The sequence below is a fragment of the Ochotona princeps genome, chromosome 29 (assembly GCF_030435755.1).
Source record: "Ochotona princeps isolate mOchPri1 chromosome 29, mOchPri1.hap1, whole genome shotgun sequence".
NCBI classification, from domain to species: Eukaryota; Metazoa; Chordata; class Mammalia; order Lagomorpha; family Ochotonidae; genus Ochotona; species Ochotona princeps.
Window position 1 is genome coordinate 4,450,050 of NC_080860.1, and position 18,901 is coordinate 4,468,950.

Consider the following 18,901-nt stretch of genomic DNA (forward strand, 5'->3'; position numbering starts at 1 on the left):
AGCTCCGTGGGTTCTCTCCTCAGCTTGATATAGAAATAAAAAGCTGGAACCGGTTGCAGAGAGAGAATTTTTATTTGCAAAGTGCCCAGGTGAACGCAGAAGGCAGACGGAATGGGAAAGCACCTCCTGAGAGAGCCGGGAGGTGGGGAGTCTTTGCAGGCCTGAGCGAGAGACATCCCTGCGTCTGCTTCTTTGACCAGGGAGCTTGGTTAGAAGCAGAGCAGTCAGGACACGAACCTGTGCTTCTGTAGGATATTGGCAGCACGGGCAGCAGTTTACCTGCCGCTTAGTAATGCTGGTGCCTACTGTCCTTTAAAGTTTTAGATTTCTCTTTATTTGGAGAATCAGACAGAGACCCAGAGAGCTAATACCTCCGGATGCCCGCAATAGCCGCGACTGAGCCAGGTTGAAGTTGGGAGCCTGGAATTCTGCCTGGTTCTCTCACATGGATGGCAGGAAGCCAGCTGCTGGAGCCGTCACCACCACCTCATTGGGTTGGCAGGATCACTAGTTGATCCCAAGTGATTTGTTACTGATCGCTTAACCAGTGTCATGCTAACTTAATGCTCATTTAAATGCTCACCCTTTTAAATTTAAATTTTGATCTCATTGCTTAAAAAGCTCTTGTTTCATGTATTCTTTTGTCAGACTAATAAGATTAGTAAAAAAAAATAATATTATTGTTTATAGATGGCTAAACTTAAGCACCGGCAATACAATTCCAAATATCCTTTTCATAAAATTAGTGCAGATAAAGGTGAGTGGATAAAGGCAGGTTTCTTGTCTTAGCTCACCGTGTCTTTAATAAATGAAGTGATAGGTTTTATTTTATTCTAAAACATTGCCTGTATACAAGGTTGTTTGTTTGGTGGTGCTTTTTCTGACTGAGTTCCAAGGATGCCTTTTAGCCGCCTTGGGGAGTAGAGGATACAGGAAGGCAACACTCTATTAAAAAAATTCTTTGGCTTTTAACATCCACTTCTGGGTGCTCAAACAGAGGAGAGGATTTTAAATGTGCTTTGTGACACCCTAGCTGTCTAGGTTGAAGAAAACGATGAACTGTTGTAGCAGTTTTGCTTTACAGGAGTCCATGCTACTGCCTAGTGATTTTATGCTTTCTTCAAAACACGCTGCCCAGTTGACAGTAGCATTCCTTGTTCCAGCCACATTTGACATAATCGTGCTTACAGTTCCGGATTAGATGTTCCTTCTGTGCAAATGTGGGGAAATCACCCAGTGCTGAGTTATTACCTTTTTTAAGATTTGTATTTTTTTACTTGAAAAAAAAAATGAGAGAGAGAGATTGAGGAGAGAAATCATCCGCCTGCTGGTTAACTCCCCAAATGGTGGGACTGGCTTCCAAATATCATTTAAAGTGGATGTTCAAGGGGCCAGCACGATAGCGTAGCAGTATTGGTCACTCAATACCATGTCAATGAACTCCATAATGTTGTAAATTGTTGTTAATGTCATGTTGTGGCTTTTCATTGGACGGGATGATATTCTGCCAGCTCTGCTTTCAGACCAGAGATGGTCTCCCCAAGAAACTGTTGAATTTACCTGGACAATAAGATGTTGGACTCTATGCATGGTACATGCTTGCAATGAAGGAAGCATGACTGGGTTTGAACTGTAATACTGCAGCAAGGTGGAGGAATCCACCATGGGGGGAGGGCATGGAGAGGAGCTGGGGGAATCCCAGAGCCTATGAAATTGTGTCACAAAATGAAATATATATATATATATATAAAATCCTCGCCTTGAACACACCAGGGTCCCATATGGATGCTGGTTCTAATCCTGGTGGTCCCCCACTTATGGGCTGGGAAAGCGGTCGAGGACGGCCCGAAGCCTTGGGACTCTGCACCCGTGTGGGAGACCCAGAAGAAGCTCCTGGCTTTGCATCAGCTCAGTTCCAGCTGTTGTGGACGCTTGGGGAGTGAATCGAACCAAAGATCTTTCTCTCTGTCTCCCTTCCTCTCTGTATATCTGACTTTCCAATAAAAACAAATCTTAAAAAGTATAATAAAGTGGATGTTAAAAGCCAAGGGCTGGACCACAGAATTCCATCTGGATCTCCCATGTGGGTGACAGAGACCCAAGTAATCGATTCACCATCACCTGCTCCTTTCCCAGGCACATTAGCAGAGAGCTGAATTGAAAGTGGTGTAAGCACAACCTGATCCAGTGCTCTTGATGTAGGAAGCCAGTGTTGCAGGCCATGGCTTAATGGGCTGTAGCACAATGCCAGAACTTGACCTTTATTTATTTTTCTTCTAGGACAATGTTTTCTTTTTTAAAAGATTTATTTACTAGGGAGGCAGTTACAAAGAGAGAGAGAAAGATCTTCCATCTGATGGTTCGCTCCCCAAAGGATCACATGGCCTTGGTTGGTCAAAGAACTCTCTTTGGATCTCTCACATGAGTGACAAGGACCCAAGAATTTGGGACCCTCAGCTGCCTTTTCAGGTGCATTCACGGGGAGCTGGATTGGAAGTGGAGCAGCTGGGATGCCAACCCATGTTCAGGTGTCAGTATTTCCAGCAGCAGCTTAACCCGTGGCACCACAGTGCCGACACCCTAGCCTTTATTTTTTTTTTTAAAGATTTATTCATTTTATTACAGCCAGATATACACAGAGGAGGAGAGACAGAGAGGAAGATCTTCCATCCAGTGATTCACTCCCCAAGTGAGCCACAACGGGCCGATGCGCGCCGATCCGAAGCCGGGAACCAGGAACCTCTTCCAGGTCTCCCATGCAGGTGCAGTGTCCCAATGCATTGGGCTGTCCTCAACCGCTTTCCCAGGCCACAAGCAGGGAGCTGGATGGGAAGTGGAGCTGCCGGGATTAGAACCGGCGCCCATATGGGATCCCGGGGCTTTCAAGGCGAGGACTTTAGCCACTAGGTCACGCCGCCGGGCCCCCTAGCCTTTATTTTTAATAATTCATAGTGAATTGCAGAAATATCTGATGCCAATAAAGAGCATACTTTAAAAATTTTAATTGAGAAGAAAGAGAGACCAAGCTCTCATCCACTGGTTTACTTCCCAAATACCTGAAATATTCAGTGCTGGGACTCTGCCAAAGTGGGGAGACAGGGATTGCCCCAGGTCTGCCAGGTGGATGACTTGTTGAGCTGTTGCCTCTGCCTTCCCGGGTTTGTATTAGCAGAAAGTGAGGCAGGAGGCAGAGCCAGTGTTGACCTCGGGCTACGTGTGCCAGCCTGCATTTATAGACTGCCAAGCCGAAGGCTATTCGGAAGAGAACTTTGCGAGCGATAAGGTCAACTTAATTTTTGAACAATATCTGGTCAGAAAGCAGAACAAATCAAGTAAATAATTTGGCAGTTACCTAAAAGAACAGAAGGTATTGGGGGAACATTAAGCATAATTTTACAAGGAACAAATCTTGGTAAACCAATTTTATTTTCAACTTTGATAATGTGATAGACCATATGGATGAAAGGGAGGAAATTTGTTATACTTAAAATTATATAATATAGCTGGACTTCACTGAGATTTCTGATAATCACCAAAAAAATCCATGTCTTTTGCCACCCCCCATCTGTTAACACAGCTGCTGAGCGGGTACTGAGAAACAGCGGCGCGGGGATGGCGGGGAGTAACGTGCTAGCAGCCACAGAATGTGGAAGGGCGGGGCTGGCATTTACCGAGCTTCTTTTATACAGAGCTCTTGATTCTCACAGGAGATATGACTTTGATTTATAGTTGCATAAAGCTCGAGGAGATATGGGCTAATGTAACTGTCATGTGGCTAACCTGAGGTCCAGATCTCTCCCACAGGTTTCCGTTGACCCTGAGCAAATTACTTAGAGTTTCTCCTTCTATAAAAAGGGAGTGGTGGTTCTTCCTTGTTTTTAGGAAGAGCACATGAAGTAGTAGACGTCGGAATCCCTGGGAAACGGAAAGGCTTGGTCAGCATACGATGTATGGCCGCCAGGAGTGCTCAGCTGCTGTGGAGTGTGTGTTACGTGTGCACGAGGTAGGGTGGTGCAGGGCTGAGGAACCGAGATTCCAGAACTCGGTTGTTTGAGTGCAAACCCTGACCTTTTTACTTTAGAGCTGGCTAACCTTGGGAAGCTTTCTTAGCCCCCTTGTACTTGACTATGGAATTTGAATGGTACATGTAGGGACCACCCCGAATTCTTGTACCTGAAAAGTGTTAGAACAGCATGAGGCATCTAGTAAATGTGCAATTTGGTTTAAATATATATATATATATTTAATTCGAGAGGCTAAGAGAGACAGAGAAGGCTCTCATCTGCTTCACTCCTTCCATGCAGCACGCAGCCCGGGGCAGGAACTGCGCTGATCCTGCGTCTCCCACCTGGGCGCAGGCGCTCCGTTAACTGAGCCCCGTCACAGCTAGCCGCCTCCTGCGGTCTCCATTAGCAGGAAGCCCGAGTCAGGAGCGGAAGAAGGGTTTTGAGTTGGGCATTCTGAGACAGAGTGCAGGTGTTTTAATTGCTCGGCCAAATATCTACCCACCTCTTGCTTGTAATATTTTTTTTCAGTCACTTGAATAAAGAATATGCAAGCTAGAAATATGTTTCATAGCTTAATAATTGAAATCTTGTTTCCCTGAAATAAACATGGAGCGGTTTCTGTTGGGAATGAGTAATGTACAGAGGCCCGAGATGGGGTCGGGTAATCCTGAGAACAGTCCTCTGAGCTACCCACTCACTGGGCCGATACTTGGCATAGTCTTGAGCATTTCAGAACTGTCTCCTCAGGAACAGGCTCTTGGCCCAGCACAGCAGGGTGCCTGGTGCTGGTTCCCAGCTCTCACTCCAGACTCCCGCTTCCCACCAACGCAGACCCTAGGAGGCAGCAGTGAGGGGTCCAGGTGGTTGGGCCCCTGACGCTAGCATGGGAGAATTACTTTGCAGGCCCAGCTCCTGGCTTTGACCTCAGGCCAGCTCTGCCATCATGAGCATGTGGGGAGTGGACCCGTGGATCAGAGCTCTGGGTCTCAAGTAATTTTTTAAATATATAAAAAATTAAATATACATATATAACCTTGGTATGGCTATGCAGTATGAGTGTACTTAATACCAGAGAACTATATGCTTAAAAATGACTGAAGTGGCAAATGTAGTATTGTGTATCACACTTTATATCCTAATTTGTTCTCTCAAAAAGCCTGTGAAATAAATATTACCAACATTTTAAAATGAAGAAGCAGATTTCCTCAGAGAAGTTCAGATTAGCTGCCCAGCATTACCCGGCTAGTGTGCTACCCAGCAAGGGCTTGAACCTGGCTCTGGACGTTTCTGCAGCTGTGCCCCAAGAGGGTGTTGTGCTGTTCTGACAACCCCCGTGGACCCCTAGACTCTACTGTGGACAGTCAGGAAATACTAGCCTTTTGAAACTATGCGACAGCTGTTCAGATGTCAGACTCCATTACCTGTTTGTCCTTGTGCAGTTGTCTTTTCCTGGAAACATGTAGGAGCATGTTTGGATTCAAAAGGATAAATATACAAGTCCTAGAAATATATAGTGATTTATATTCCTGTGTCATTTTCCCTTTTGAGATCAATTAGTAGATTTTTTTTTCTTCACTTTGGTAATAAAGTATGTATTTCAGTGCTTACTACTGTCCTTAAAGTGAATATTCCAGCTATTTCATTTTATCTGTAAGCATTTTGTTCTTCACTAGACTTTTTCATTAGCATTTTCTTCATTTTCCTCATGAATAAAAGGTGAACTGTCTGCAGGCACTTTTTTCCCGTTGTACTTTGGTTGTCACGTGAAGGTTTCCTTGCGTCGCATTGCCGTGCCCGGCGGCGACAGCGTGCAGGAATAAGCTCTGGGATATGTTTGTCTCCTGCCCTGCCAGAGCTCTGACACTGGAATTTCTCAAACCGTTGAAATTATCTTCTTAGTGACAGAAATATATTTTCTTGCCAGCATAGCTACTCTTGATTTCCTTCTCTGAACATCAGTATTTGGTACGTGATAAAAACACTAGGTTTAAAGAGTGCATGCTTTTAATGTAACTGAAAATTGATAACAAGGAATATTTAATTTTTTATCTCGAGCTTTTTATTTGGCTTTTAAATATATACTAATTAAGTGTAAATCTTGTTGAATTGATAGTCTCAAGAACTTTTTATTGCTGTCATCTCTGGGATGTCACCAAAGAAGTGCTATAGAGCACTGCCTGTATATTATTACTTTTTCTTTTTTTTTTAATACCTGCCCCTATATTATTCTTACCAGTAACTTTAGTTAGTAATAATCATTAGTGTTTATTTTATAATTACTAAATGCCAGACCCCATATGAGGCTTCTTACCTACATTATCTCATTTATTTCATTGCACAACTCTGTGAGACAAGCGCAGGCATCGTGCACCTAGAACCGGGGCACACAAAGTACTTGAAACATTTTGCCCAAGATGACACTGCTGGTAAGTGGTAGACTGGGACCTGGCTTAAGGTATATAACTTGAGGTTGAAGGAAAAGCCAACCTGGATAGATGATAGATTTTATTTTAATTAGGATTTATTTATTTATTTAAAAGCAGAGTTACAAAGGAGTGGGAAGAATGATCTTCCATTAGCTGGGTTCATCCACCAAATGACTGTGATGACCAGGGCTGGGCCAGGCTGAAGTTGGGAACTTGGAACTTTAGCCATGTCTCCCAGTGGGTGGTAGGAAACCACGCAGTTTGCCCGTCTTCCCACGCATTTTAGCGGGGAGCTGGATCAGAAGTGGAGGAGCCAGGACTCCAGCCGGTCCTCGTGTGGACTGCCGGCCTCACAGACTTAGCATTCTCTGCTACAGTGCCGGCCCAGAAATGATGGATTCTGATGTGGTGTCATCTTGATAAAGAGGGGTACCATGTCTAGACCCTGCCATTGAAAATGCCATTACTGCACTTACATGTGTAAGAAGGTAGAATTTGAGCTTTGTCTGCCAGCTCATCATGTCACCCATGAGTAATGCAACTTTAAAAAACAAATAAAATGTTTATTCTCCATAAATAAAAACATGATATTCTCCTTATGGTCAAATGATGTTCATAATATTATTTTACATTTTGGGCTTCATGTTTTAAAAGAGATGTAGTCATGCCAGAGTCCCAGATGAGGATGACGATGATTGGGGAAGAGTCCAGAGACTTTGATAGAGAGAATTATATGTTACTGAGAATCAAAGACTAAAAAGAGAGAGAGTAGGAATTGATTATATAGTTATACAAATTGATTATGTAGTTAACAAAATAACTGAGGGCATAATTAATATTAAAAAGACTATGGAAAGGTTAGGGTGCAGAATTGTCACTATAGCAGGTCTGAGGCTGCTGTCCCTGGAAAGCCCTGCTTCCAAGGTTGGCCCTGGGCTGGCAGCCAGGAGCATGGGTGCTGGAAAGAGTCCCACCACTCCCTGCTTAGGAGGGTTGCCTCCACTTCCATGTAGAAAGTGTGTGGTTAATGGTGAGCTCTGGGCTTTCCCTCGGAGACTCTGGGTTTCTGATTGGAGATAGGCACTACCTGTTGTGTTCCCAGGAAAACTCCTGGGCACTAATATTCCTCGTGAACTTTCCTGATGGCAGTATCTCAAGTGGTTGCAGCAGCTCTCTGCGTGAGAACTAAGTGTGTCCCACGTGAACCCAGACAGGAGAGGGTTCTTAGACGCTTGTGCCTGGTCTCCTCCAGCCTTCAGCCCACACTCCTCTCCTGGTTACTCACTTTGCTTTGTGTCCTTTCAGTGTACTCCTAACCCGGAGGATGACTGTCTGTTGAGTCCTGTGATCTCGCCTAGCCCAGTGTGGAGCCTGGGTGTGACCTTAGGACCTCCTAACACAGATGAGCCAGTGTTGTTCATGTGTGCTTGTGAAAAGGCAAAATTAGGATTGTTGGATTGTGAGTAGAAAGAAAGAGTGGATTGACCATATAAAAAAATCTCTACCAGGCCCAGCATGATAGCCTAGTGGCTGAAGTCATACCTTGCGTCTGCCAGGATCCTATATGGGTGCTGGTTTGTGTCCCAGTAGTTCCACTTCCCATCAGCTCCCTGCGTGTGGCCTGGGAAAGCAGTCAAGGCCGGCCCAAAGCCTTGGGATCCTGCACCCACGTGTGAGACCCTGAAGAAGCTCCTGGCTCCTGGCTTTGAATTGGCTCAGCTCCAGTCAGTGTGGCCATTTGGGGCGTTTTGCAATGGATGGAAGACCTTTGTCTCTCATTCTCTCTGTATACCTGCCTTTCAAATATAAATAAATAAATCATCAAATTATTTTTTTCCACCATGAAAAAGTAATGGGTCAGGTTCCTTTGCTGTGAAGTAGAGTACTTCAACATTTAAAATATTCTAACAAGCTGAAGTAACGTGTACAAGCATTACAACTACAAGTAATGTGTTGTGGCATAGCAGGTAAAGCTGCCACCTGTGACCAGGGCATCCCCTATGGGAACTGGCTCATGTGCAGCCCAGCCCCCTGCTGATGCGCCTGAGAAAGCAGTGGAAGATGGCACGGATGCTTGATCCCCTGCTACCCACTTGGGAGACCTGGATGAAGTTCCTAGCTTCAGCCTGACCTGGTCCTGGTTGTCATGGCCATCTGATAAATGAACCAGCAGGTGGAATCTCTCTCTGTGTTTCTGTCTCTGGCTGTATCACTCTCTCTTTGTAACTCTTTAAAATACATTAATTTTTTAAAAAGAGAGAGAAATAGTGTGTATGTTGAGTAGAATAGGCTTTTTAGTCTTTAAAAAAATCTTCCTATAGAAGTAAGACCTGAATATGTCTTTATGGCATGAGAAGCCAGAGTTCTCTTTGCTTCTGCCCCAGTCCCCATTTCCAGGGACAGCACCACTGCCAGTTCTTTCTCTGGGAATAGACAGAGACAACATGTAGGGTATTGTGCAAGCTGTAAGACACACAGAGTGTTACATGAGGCGTACCGGGCAGCTTCCATTTCCTCAAAGATCCGGGAGGTTTTTCTTTCTTTCTTTCTTTTTTTTTTTGAAAGACTTATTTATTTTATTACAAAGTCAGATATACAGAGAGGAGGAGAGACAGAGAGGAAGATCTTCCGTCCAATGATTCACTCCCCAAGTGAGCTGCAACGGCCGGTGCGCACCGATCCGAAGCCGGGAACCAGGAACCTCCTCCAGGTCTCCCACACGGGTGCAGGGTCCCAATGCACTGGGCCGTCCTCGACTGCTTTCCCAGGCCACAAGCAGGGAGCTGGATGGGAAGTGAAGCTGCCGGGATTAGAATCGGGGCCCATATGGGATCCCGGTGCATTCGAGGCGAGGACTTTAGCCGCTAGGTCACGCCGCCGGGCCCCCGGGAGGTTTTTCATGTCAGTTCATGACGAGGTTAGACTCTTCAGCTCTGAAGCCTAATGCAGATCCTGGCTCTTCAGCTTCAACAGCTTGAACATGCTACCCAGGTGCTCTGTGCTTTGGTCTCCTTGGCTGTGAGCTGGGGACAGTGATGATACTCACCGCATGGGCTGGTAGGCAGGGCTAACTGAGTTAATATGAGCAGGGGTATCCAGTGCTTGACTTAGAGAAAATAATAAACACCTATGGTTTCAACATTGCACTTGGTTTAACTGCTGCGTTGTTCCCTGGGATACAACACACCAGATCGATTCCAGCGAAGGGCGCACAGGAGCATCTGTTTCCTGTGCTGAAAATTCCTGATGAACATGTGGTCCTCTCAGTCTTGTAAGTTTTTTTTGCCATCCTAACCATGTTTTAATTTTCATTTTGATTGGTTACTGGAGGGATTGAGGACATATATCTAGCAGTTTATATTTATTCCATTGTTTGGGTTTTTTCTTTGTTCATTTATAAAGGATCAAATATTTTCTTATTTATGCTATTTTTGCATTTGTTCTGGGTATAAACTGGGCATTCATTTCCTTTAGTCTGTCATTTGTCTGCATATAGTACCTTTTGTCACACACAATTTTTTCTCTCTTTTTTCAGTCATCTTGGTGAGAAAGCACACCATAACTGTATTTATTGAGTACACCTTGATAAACGTAGCCATGTAGTCATCACCATTGTCCAGTGAACATGTTTTCTTTGAGATTTATCTTACTGTGTGTATCAATAGTTCATTCTTCTCTATTACTGATATTCCATTCTGAAGCTACAGCACAGTTTGTTCATACTCCTGCTGGTCCTTTCCATTACAAATGAATCCATGGATGTTGAATACAAGTCTTCGCAGGACTCTGTGTTGTCTTTTCTCTTGGATACAGAGTGGAGCAGTTCTATCATAGGGTAGGTGGATTTCCTTTTGTAGTGTGTGGCAAAATATGCATAATAGAACTCATTTAAACCATTTAACTAATTTAAACCATTTTAAAATGTACAATTTCAGTACCTCTGATATATTCACAATTTTGTGTTAGAAGGAAACTGTAGGGGCCAGGGCTCTGGTGTAGTAGGCTAAGCCTCCCCCTGTGGTGTTGGCATCCCACATGAGCGCTGGTTTGTGTCTCAGCTGCTTCAGTTCCAGTTCTGGGCGGAAGATAGCTCAAGTCCTTGTGCTACGCTTGTACACGGGAGACCTAGAAGCTCCTGTCTCCTGGCCTCAGATTGGCCCAGCTCTGGCTTTCCTTCTCTCTGTAATTCCACCTTTCAAATAAAAATAGAAAGAAAATGTTTTCAAGAAAAATGAAGTTCCATACGTGGGAAGCAGTAATTCCCATCTCATAGTTTTCCCTGCTATGGTAACTTTTTCTGTTTTCTCTCTGTGTGGATTTATGCAATCCAGATAACTCATATAAGTGAGGTAATGTTTGTCCTTTTGTGTCTGGACTGTTTTCCTTGGCATGTGTTCAAGGTTCACCTGTGTGTCAGAATGTATGACCTTTTATGATTGAGAAGTATTCCACCGTGTGTGGGCAGGGTCTTCAGAAGGGTCGTGGCTCGGGCGCTGAAGCCACCTCCCTGATGAGGGTGCGAGGGTTGGAGTGCGAGGGAGGAGTGCGAGGGTTGGAGGAAGCTCCAGCTTCCTGCTGATGTGCACCCTGGCAGGCAGCAGGTACTGGTCCCACCCATGGGACCACCATCCACGGGGGAGACCAAGATTGGTTTTGGGGCTCCTGACCTCAGCCTGATGTGGATTTAGGGGGGATGATACGGTGCGTGGAAGATCTCTCCATCTCCCCCTCTCTGCCTTTAAGAAAAATATTCATGGAAAATGTGCTGATTAAAGACTATGTATGCATTTCAAAAGTTTTGTACCAAGATAAACTTACATTTTAACCCCACTTTTTCTGAACGTTCTGAAGCTCCTGCGTGTTTGGCACATTTTCTTTACCTCTCTGTTCATGGACCCTTCGGTTGTTCCCACCCTTTCTGTCATCTCAGTCATGTTGCCATGAACACTGGGTACTGTTTGAATCTTCATGTCAGTTGTTTTGGATCTGTGCCAACGAGAAGCATCGTCGTGTACTTCTATGTTTAACTTCTTAAATAAGTGCAGCATTTTTCTGTGGTAGCTGCACCATTTTATGTCCTCACCAGTGGCACACAGGAGTTTTAAGTTTTCCACATCCTTGCTGAAACTTGCTTTTCTTTTTTTCTCTGTTGCAGCCATGTCAGTGGATGTGAAGTGATATCGTGGTGGTTTTGGTTGGTATTTTCCCAGTGACTAATGATGCGCTACATATTTTCATGTGCTTGTTGGTCACTGTATATCCTTGTTGAGAAAGTGCCTCCCTAAGTCCTCTACCCATTTTTAATTGGATTCTCTTGTTATTGAGCAATCTTAATGTTTCTCTTGATTTTTCATCTCATTGTCCTTTTGCATTCCATTAAGGGCAAATTCATTGGCATAATCCTCCAATTTCCTTAGTTGTTTTATCATGAATCATTTTATTTCAATGGTAACAATTTTAATTTCAAAGTGTAGTTTATACAGTTTCTGGATATAGTGTTCCTTCCAAAAACTGTTACTCAGCATGTGTAAATCCTAATTTAGTTTGCTCTGGTAATGGAGACAGTTGTAATTGTTGTTCTTTGAATTTGAGATTCTCTAATGGGATTGGTTTTCCAAGTGTTTGGTGATCTGGAGTTGTGTGTACGTTTTGTTTTCCAATGGCTGTTGTGAGTTTGTGAGTAGTGGAAGTTTCCAGGTCTGCGTTCATGTCTCCAGCAAGCTCTGTATCCTGTTGATGGTTTCTGCCCCGTGCCAGGAGCATGAGAGCTCGCAGGCAGTGCCTTGGTCGACCCTTGGGGAGTGTTGTAGTTTCCCTTCTGACATTCATCTTGGAGTTCTAAGAAAACATTTATTTTAAAACAGATTTCCACTGTTGGAAACAAAGTTTGAAAGTCAGTGAATCAAATGGTAAATATAGAGTACCTTCCAGCACTAATATTCATGATTTCTGCATAATTAAATGGGAATTACATTCTAAGGATGTGTAAGTGATTGAATCTCTTTAATTTTCTGTGTTTTATTGCCTATAAGAGAAACGATTGAACAGTATTGTGATATAACGTGGAAAGCGACCACCTGCAAAGCTGGAATCCCATCTGGACACTAATTTGTATTCCAGGTTTCCAGTTACTTCACTTCCAATCTAGCTCCCTGCTAATAGTCTTGGAAAGCAACATAAAATGTCCCAAATGGGCCTGGTGCGATGGCCTAGCTGCTAAAGTTCTCGCCTTGCACACACCGGGATCCCATATGGACACCGGTTCTAATCCTGGCAGCTTCACTTCCCATCCAGCTCCCTGCTGTGGCCTGGGAAAGCAGTGGAGGACGGCCCAAAGCCTTGGGACTCTGCACCCGCATGGGAGACCCAGAGGAAGTTCCTGGCTCCTGGCTTCGGATCGGCCGTTGAGCTGTCCATTGCAGTCACTTGGGGAGTGAATCATTGGACAGAAGATCTTCTCTGTCTCTCCTCCTCTCTGTATATCTGACTTTGCAATAAAAATAATTAAATCTTTTTTTAAAAAAAAGTCCCAAATGCTTGGGCCCCTGACACTCACTGGCTTTGGTCTGGCCCAGTCCCAGGCCATTTGAGGGGTGAACCAACATGTGTTCTGTTTTTCTCATTCTGTGTAACTTTCAGATAAATAAATCTTACAAATAGAGAAAAAGAAAACCAAATTTTGATCTGTAAGTTAATTTGGCACTATATTCTAATTAGAATCCTCATATAGCTGTTTCATAGAGCTTTATAAATGTTAGGTATTACTTTTTATTCCAAGTTAGGATAACTTCAGTTAAGTGAGAATGAAATGATGTTGATTTTCTGTATGAAAGGAGATACAAGAGCAGTATCACAGCACAGCGTGCGCAGCATGAATGCTGTAGCTACAGCTCCTGGTGGTGAAGTTAAGGCTGCTGTGCTCACAATGCTTTTCTTCTTGTTTCTTTGTGTTCATTAGGTATCTTCCATGCCTCTGATTGACTCCACAGTAGGCAGACCAAAACCAAAGCTTAGAAATCTACCCAGGGCTCCCACAAAGGTGGCAAGGACCCAAGTACCTGAACTGTCATCTTCTGCTTCTCAGAATCTGTGTTAACAGGAAGTTGGAACAGAATCCTTGCAGCTGACCCTCGGAAGCTCTGACATGGGCTGCTGGCGTCTGAAGTGACAGTGTCATCCACTGTGTCACCACGTCCGCTCTGCCTTTTTTTTTCTTTAAGATTTATTTTATTTTTATTGGAAAGTCAGATTTACAGGGAGGAGAGACAGAGGAAAAGATCTCTGGTTCATCCCCCAAGTTGCCCCAAAGGCTGAAGCTGAGCCAAGCCGAAGCCAGGAGCTTCTGGATCTCCCCAATCTCCCACCGGGTGCAGGGTCCCAGGGTTTTGGGCCAGCCTCCACTGCTTTCCCAGGCCACAGGCAGGGAGCTGGATGGTAAATGGGACACCTAGGACATGAACTGATGTCCATATGGGATGCTGGTATTTGAAGGTGGAGGATTAGCTAGTTGAGCCAACACATTGGCCCCCTGAAATGCATCCTCGTGGCACTCTTTTGTGTGTTGTTGTTAAACCCGAGTGGGCAGGGGCCAGGGGCCCCTCGCCCCAGGACGAACGGAGCCCTCCGGCAGACACGAGACAGGAGACCAAGAGATGCAATCATGCATGAGGCAAGGTTTATTTCACACGGGCTCGTGGACGCTCCCACACGTTTGAGTAAGGAGTCGCGCCGAGCCGCACAAGCTGGGACTTTTTATAGGATATGGGAAGCAGGAAGCGGGGTTACAGAAGCAGATGCATAGTTACAGGGATCCCATTGGCACCTTTAAGTCACACAAGGCTATGATTGGTACAGGAGCTGCCCCTGCTTAAAGCAGTCTTCAAGAATGACTCAATGTCTGAGAAATGGAAACTTATCTTTCTTTTGTAAAATAGAAACTTGGGAAACTGAAGCTTACTGTTCCTAGCTCTTGGAAAGCACCCAATGGCTCCTAGCTCTCTATCTTGCAAGGTCTTCTGCCTGCAGGCATCCTATTGACCCTTTTTCTGCTGGAGCTGAATTTGGGCTCTACATTGTAACATGTAACACCATTAAGAGCACTCAGTTTGTTTCTGTCATTCTAAAAGACAGTTAAGAGCCATGGTGGCAAGGTGTATCTCTTGTTTATCAGTATTTATTTAGCTCAGGCACTGGTTGAAGTGTAGAAACCAGAATGAAAGTGTATAAATGAATCAACATATATGTTGCTTTAATTTGAAAAGTGATAATACTGAAAATCTCTTATCAGTTCTTTGTAGGCTTTAGTTGATAAGAAAAATTAATTTATAGGTTAATTCTTCATCCTAACCATAGCTAATTATTTCAGAGAATAGATGGAGTTATTTTTAAACACCTGACCCCAGACTTAAATTTACCACTCGATCTGTAGCCTCCAGCCATATCTTTTGGTATGATTTTTGCTGTGTCATAGTCAATATCCTAAGCCTGAAGATTTTGTCTCATTTAATGAAAGAGCAAAGAACAGAGACCATGTCTCCTGCAGTAGTGGTACACAGCTACTGAGCCAGTCATGGCCTTAGTCATCTTGATGTTTCTGAATGTCTGCTTTCATAATTTGAAAAATCAAGCGAACAAAATTAGTCCCTCTCCCCTATGATATTGTGTTGTGCCCTTCCCAAGCTGTCAAGCTAAGGTTCTCCTGGCACTGGCTGCGTTGAAAGGTCGTCTCTGGGGTGTGGTGTGGGGGTGTGTCGTCCTTTATGTTTTCTCCCCAGCCGTCACAAGAAGCTTCAGCTGTTTGGAAGTTATAGCTACTCTTAAAATGCACTTTGTCAAATAATATATACAAAGGTTTTAGAAAGAGCCAGGCAGTTCTCTCTGCAGCGCTGGTGGGAATCGTGGAGCTGAGCTGCAGGTATTGTGAGACCTTCTTTAAATACCTCAGAGAGCAGCACAGTGGGGTCAGGGTTCAGAGGGCAACACGGTGGGGTGAGGGTTCAATGTGCAACACGGTGGGGATAAGGGTTCAAAGAGCAGCACGGTGGGGATAAGGGTTCAGAGGGCAGCACGGTGGGGTGAGGGTTCAGAGGGCAGCACGGCGGGGTGAGGGTTCAGAGGGCAGCACGGCGGGGTGAAGGTTCAGAGGGCAGCACGGCGGGGTGAGGGTTCAGAGGGCAGCACGGCGGGGTGAGGGTTCAGAGGGCAGCACGGCGGGGTGAGGGTTCAGAGGGCAGCACGGCGGGGTGAAGGTTCAGAGGGCAGCACGGCGGGGTGAGGGTTCAGAGGGCAGCACGGCGGCGTGAGGGTTCAGAGGGCAGCACGGCGGGGTGAGGGTTCAGAGGGCAGCACGGCGGCGTGAGGGTTCAGAGGGCAGCACGGCGGGGTGAGGGTTCAGAGGGCAGCACGGCGGGGTGAGGGTTCAGAGGGCAGCACGGTGGAGTAAGGGAACCCTGGCAAGGTCCGCAGCCACCAGGCCCCAGAGAATCAGGAGTCAAATTCTGACACTTGTAATTGAATCATCCCCCCTTGAAGCAGGCAAACCATGATGTTTTTAGATCCTTCCAAACCACTTTGTACTCTTCAGAATTCAAAGCAGGACCTGACACCCCTAAAATTTCCCAAGGGATGGAGCAAAAGAGAAGCAAATAAATTTGACTCAGTTCACTGTAAGAGAAGTAGTGTAGTCTAGGACATGCCACAATTTTGACCTAAAATTTAGAAACTGTATAGATTTTTTTTTCTGGAAAGTTAACTGCTTGGACAACAATTGAAATACCCATCAGAGATAGTAAAATCTGGGTGGTGGTGATGTGATTTATAATAAAAGTACAGAGACCTCAGCGTGATTAACTCTTGTCTCCCAGATGCACATCCCTGTGCCACAGGTTTGATTTAAGACAGATTTCCACCCGCATGCATCACGTGGCTTATTTTAGACTCTCAGAAGAAGGAGCAGTTAACTAGCTTCTGCCAGATGTGATGGTTATATTGTTTATGCTAGGGGGGTAAAATGTTCTAGTTTAAAGTGGGAAACCTAATACTAACATGTTGGAAAATGACAGGGTGGTGTTTGTATGTATGTTTATGTGGTACCAGTTACGACGGGTGTGTGCTTTCATATATGTTTATATGGTACTGGTTACGATGGATGTTTTGAAAAGACTTGCCATTTTAGCAGGAAACCAAGATTGCTTTGAAACATTTTCTCTTCAGTCACTCTTGAGAGCAGGCTTCAAGGATTCCAGGTGATTTATTGTAGTGTAATGTGAAAAGATGGCCTTTCCAGGTTTTTTGCAAGTTTAAATTCAGGTGGGACATGAGACATTAGCAAATGGGCCACAACAACGTTGCTTTTGGGTAGATCCGGCTGCTGTTTGGCAGTGTTGAGGGTTCACCTGCTGACTGCCTCACTGCCTTGGCCCCTGCCCTCTTGGACCTGTTCTTATAATTTTCTGTGTTCATGAACTAGTTAATGAAATAATTGGAAAGTATATATGGTTTAAGTAAGAAGTGGAAAGTTGCGCAGATGTTGAGCTAATAGGAAGTGAAGACGTAAGAGCTGATTCTAGCCCCATTTTCCTATCTTGTTGAACTTGGATGATTGGAATGATTTCTGTAGGTTTCCTAGTGGCTTTTTAAACATTTTTTTGTGTGGTCCTGGGGAAATATAAAATACTTCTTTGGATTGTCTTGTAAAGTCCTCACAACTAATTGCTGTGAAAATCATTTCCACTGATGCAACCTGCATATTCAAAATCTCAGAGAGTTCCAATATTTTAATCATATGCGAAGGGTTTCCGTGAGGAGGGAGTTTGAGCATCACTGTTGCAGGTGCATAGGGGAAAAAGCAAACATCCCAATATGAAAATGCCCACAAACGCATACGAGACATGCTGAAGAATTTTTTGAAAAAGCATAAATGAAAAGGTGAGACACTATTTTCATTGCTTTTATAAAGATATTATAAATATCCTCTAGAAGGCTAGTATGGCAGAATGCCGTATATTCCTTTTGACCATTTCTGGAAATATGTCTCACAGAAGTTTCTAAGAAGCTAACTACTTATGTTGATCATTTCTTTTCTGTTAAAAAAAAAATCAGGAATAATTTAAAATCCAACTAATAGAAGAAAACCTTCAGTGGAGGGGAAGCATTGGTAATGTGCTCTGTTTCTTCTGATTGATTGTAGGTAGACGAGCCACCAGTGGCTCATCATGCGGGGCAGTGACTGACGTCCTGACCGCACCCCATGGCGCGTGCGTACAGTGAATGTCAAATGGTAACCAATCAGAAGAGCGCACATTAAAGCTCCGTGGGGTTGTTCTTTCACCCAACACATTTACAGCTTTAGCTTTCAAAAGTAGCTGAGGAGTACAGCAAGGCAGAAAATGGGGAAACTGGCCTAGATATTACAGAGGATAGCAGATGAACAGGGTTGATTTCATTCCGGGCACTTTGCCCAGGACACTTTTAATAGAACATACGGTTACTCCAGGGATTCTGAGTCTGTGGTTATGTCAGCCTTACACATTTATTCTTTAAAAGGAAAATTAGCAAGTTATTAGACTGAGTGCACTGGTACAATTTAAATTTTCAAAATAGTTTCTGTAATCCAGCCATTGAAAATTTGTTCTATATGGGCTGGAATTCCTAAATATTGGATCAGTTTAATCATAGATAGAAAAATACGTGTACTTTAAAGTTCCTTTTTATAAAATGCAGTGTGTTCTTTCAGAGTTTAAGTTAAGATTAAGAAGATGCCCAAGGGCCTAGCATGGCAGCCTAGTGGCTAAAGTCCTCAACTTGCATGTGCTGGGTTCCCATATGGGCACCAGTTCAGGTGCCTGCAGCCCCACTTCCCAACCAGCTCCCTGCTTGTGGCCTGGGAAAGCAGTTGAGGATGGCCCAAAGCCTTGGGAGCCCAAAGCACCCACGTGGGAAACATGGAAGGGGCTCTTGGTTCCTGACTTCGGATCAGCACAGCTCCAGCCGTTGTGGCCACTTGGGGCGTGAATCAACAGATAGAAGATCTTCCTCTCGGTCTCTTTTCCTCTCTGTGTCTGACTTTCTATTAAAAATAAAATATATCTTTTGAAAAAATTGGGAGGAAATAGAACTTGTATCAACATGGTGACTTTGAGTCAGTTTTTTGGTTTTCCTGTTTCCCAAAACTCCAGTGATACGTTCTTCATTATTTTTATTACTTATAAATTTATTTATTACTTCTCCCACAAACCAGCGTTAAGAGGCATTATGTATTAAAAAGCTAAGATTCCCAAAGAATTATCTCATATTAGGTAATGTAGAAGCTTGTTTTTTTTTTTTAAGGTAAATGTGATAAAGCCATGTTTTTTACTATAACAATTTTTTTTCTATTTTGCATTTTCATAATTTTTTTAAGATTCATAATGACAGAGGGGAAGGTCATGCCCTGGATGGCTGAAATGGCCAAGGCTGGTGGTGTCCAAA

The 18,901-nt window shown here is 44.2% G+C and overlaps 1 protein-coding gene across 1 annotated transcript in view; it reads left to right on the plus strand.

The window, feature by feature from the left end:
* IFT81 (intraflagellar transport 81) overlaps positions 1–18,901 on the plus strand; it is a 63,333-nt gene that overhangs the window by 19,292 nt on the left and 25,140 nt on the right. The window lies entirely within an intron of this gene.